The sequence below is a fragment of the Psammomys obesus genome, unplaced genomic scaffold, assembly GCF_907164565.1.
Source record: "Psammomys obesus unplaced genomic scaffold, mPsaObe1.curated_primary_1811, whole genome shotgun sequence".
Classification (NCBI taxonomy): domain Eukaryota; kingdom Metazoa; phylum Chordata; class Mammalia; order Rodentia; family Muridae; genus Psammomys; species Psammomys obesus.
Window position 1 is genome coordinate 13,805,953 of NW_026590062.1, and position 3,649 is coordinate 13,809,601.

Below are 3,649 nucleotides of genomic sequence, written 5' to 3' on the forward strand. Positions count from 1 at the left end.
TGTACAAGGAGGAAGCTGGCTTCAGGAACTTGATCTCTGACCTCCACTCTGGTACAGCGGCCAGCACGCACACTTACACATGCGCATACAATACGTGTAACTTAACAATTGAAAAAGAATAAAGGTACTCTTGGCTGAAAACAAGTGGTGGTGGCTTGCAAGAGATGCCGTCTGTGGCCAACACGGTAGCTCCTCTCTCTGGGAGTGGGTGTCTTTCCCACTGGCATGGTGCTTGGCTGTTGACACTCTTTGGGCAGTGGGACATTCACAGACAGGATGCAGCTGGACTATGGGAATGTCTGTTGTGGTTAGAGCTGCCTCCCTGAGGTTTGTTGGACTATGTTGGATGGTAGGGAATGCTGGGATACTGCGGTTTTTGCAGCTTCCCATAGTGTCTGTCTGATGTCAGCCTAGGGTGGTTGACCCTTTACCAGATGGCAGGTGTGAGAACACAAGTAACGTGCTCTTGAAACCGCTGAGCGGGGCTGTTTGTTATGCGGCTTTACTGCATGATCAGGCACCATTATAGCATTACACAGAGATCTTGCTCTATTATGAGGCCCCCTGTCCCTGAGCCTCTGCTCTGTGGCCATTGTCCCTCTTTATCCCTACACCTGTAGGCTATGCCTTGGGCACCGGTCAGTGGGAATGACCTTGCCTTGAAAAGGCTGACACAGACATAGGCCTAGACAGGAAAGCAGCCATGTGCAGCAAAGCTCCATTGTTCTCTCTGAGGGAAGCTCCAAGTGCCTTTTCACTGTGTGGCCAGGCATCAAAACACTGGATGTGCAGAGCCCTTAGGTCGTGGGGCAGGAGGTAGCGGTGAGACCTCACCTTGGGGTGGGCCAGCTGTCCCTGTATCCTGGGTGTCCAGCATATCGAAGCAGCTGGGTGACACTGCACTGACTCACAGATGTCACACGTCTCCCAAGCCCACTGCAGGAACTAAGGGACTCTTCTCCACAGTGGCCGCCATCAAGTAGGGCTGCCATGCCTGGTCTGGGGGAACTCTCCACTGATAAGGGGACCCTTGTGTCTTAGGGTTTCTATTGCTGTGAAGAGACACCATGACCAGGGCAACTCTTACAAAGGCAAACATTTAATTGGGGCTGGCTGACAGTTTCAGGGCTTTGGTCCATTGTCATCACGGCCGGAAGCAAGGCTGCACATATCAAACTGCTGGCGAGGTAGTTGAGTGTTCCGCCTCTGGAGCGACAGGCAGCAGGCCTTTGCCACTGAGCCTGGGCTTGAGCCTCTGAGCCCAACCCCTAGTGACACACCTCCTCCGATAAAGCCACACCCACTCCAAGGCCACACCTCCTGACAGTGCTACTCCCTATGGACCAAGCATTCAAACACATGAGTCTATGGGGGCCTACCTATTCAAACCACCACATCCGACTTCCCTGACAGTCATCACAGCTATTGTCAGTTCTCAGATCACCCAGGGCTCCATGGGCAAAGCTTTTTCCAGCCGGGCATGAAGAACGCTTGGAACACGGAGTTGGAGAGGGTAGGGTAGAAATGGTGTTAATAAAGCACTCATGTGTGAAATTGTGTGTGTGTGTGTATGTGTGTGTTCAAGATGGCTATGGCAGTCACACTTCTCATCCCAGTACACACACGGGAGGCTAAAGCAGAAGGATCAGGAGTTCCAGGCCAGCTTGCCTTAGGAAACCCAACCGAGAGAAATCAAATCAAACCAGTGAAACCAAAGTGTTGAAGACCCTGCTATTAAGCTCGCCAACCACCATATCTGGATAACTCTCTGGAAAGGTTGCTAGGCCTTGCTTGGAGGACGATCCTGCACAGAGGCCCCTGCAAGCACTAAGGGACTTAGCACACAAGTCCTGCTCCTTCCCCCTGCCCATACGATAATTAGGTACTGTGACTGACCAATCAGTCCTTTCTGCCTGTCACCCTAAGAACCTTTCTATACCTCACCCCTAAACAATGAAATGAGCTGTCTCTCTGAAGCTGATCCCAGAAGGCTTGTCTGTCATACTCTATGGCCTCTGAGTCCCATTTGTTGCTTCTGCTCCCTTTGTCCTCATGGGCTGGTGGCCAGTGGCCCCCAGGGGAAGGGAGGACCACACCAAAGTTTCCCTGAGATAAAGGAAGACCATTGGACAAAAAGAGAGAGCCTGGGGGTGGTCATAAGCTAAGAGAGAGAGAGAGCTTGGGGGTGTTCAGAGGCTGAGAGAGGGCCTGGGGTGGTCAGGTTCTGATGGAGAGCCTGAGGCTGTCCAGGTCCCTGTTCAAACTTCACCTGTACCATTTGGTTGCCATGGGGCAAATAAGGCTCCAGTTTCCTCCTCTGCTAAATGAGGTAAAACGCTCCCTCTTACAGGGGGTGAAGGGAAGTGGCTTGTCACATTGGAACATACTGTAAACAGCAAGAGAGTTGGCATTTGTAGTGGATCCGTTATCTGGCGGCTTTCCACCAGATATGAGCTCACGTGCCCATGCTTTCTTCTTGACTCTCACAATGAGGACTGGCATGCTGGAAGAACCTGCTAGACAATTCCAGAATGCCACCCGAGTGATTGACACATTGTCACTATGTCAGCTGTCCAGCATTTCTGCCTCTCTCAGCTTGTTACCCATGAGAACCCAGGGCAGCTGGGGGTCTAGGGCGAAGGTGCTAGAGTCAGGTGTGCTCTGGACAGATTTGGGTCCTCGAGGGTCCAGAGCCGGCCAGTTATGGTCCATCCCTGGCCACTGTGACCATGCAATGATAGGCACCCTGTTACCAGCCAAGCTGGTGGGCCTCTCTGCTCTACCTCAGTAGGAATTGTGGATAGGCAAGGAGACATCCTTCCAAAGGGGCCTAGTGTGTCCAAGACCAAGGGGTTGGGCTGGGGACTTAGAGGCTTGCAGCTCAATGAGAGATCTGGAGACTCATGGCTCCCAGTGATCATTGGAGACTCATTGCTCTGTGCTTTAACTAGTGGCCTGGTATTTGGCAGTTGCTGTAACTCCCAGTTTCCCTCAGTGGCTGCAGCAGCACCCACAGCAGGCAGTGGGCCTGCTTATGTTACAGCTCCTGGTTGGTCCTCAGGTGCTGGGACAGTGACAACGTCACCACTCTTCTGCCCTAGCATGTTGAGACTTGTGGCCGGTAAGTCCTGGAAGCCATCAGGATCTAATCTGCTTCCTCACGCCTTCTGCCTTTGGCCCCAATTCTCTACCCTTATGTGCTGTCCTTTTCACTTCCTCCAGCCCTGCCACCTCTGTTCCTCCTTGCCCCGGGTGCTGCCAGGAACTCGTCAGCACCCATTTTGCCATTGTTGTTGGTGTGGCTGCCACCGCCTCTGCCACCTGTGGCTTCTACATAGACATGGCCAGTCTGTCCTCTTTGTGTATCTAACATGGGCAAGGACGGGCTGGAGAGATGGCTCAGCAGTTAAGAGCACACACTGCTCTTAAAAAAGACCAGTTTGGTTCCCAGCACCCATGTCAAATGGATTATAACCGTTTCTAACTCCAGTTTCAGGGGTTCTGGCACCCCCTTCTGGCCTCTGTGGCTACTGCACTTATGTGGGTACACACACATAAAAATCTTAAAACAAAACAACAAAAAAATAAAAATAAAACCCTAGGTCTAAAAAAATTAGACCCCAGAGAAGGTCTCATTAGGTACTATAAT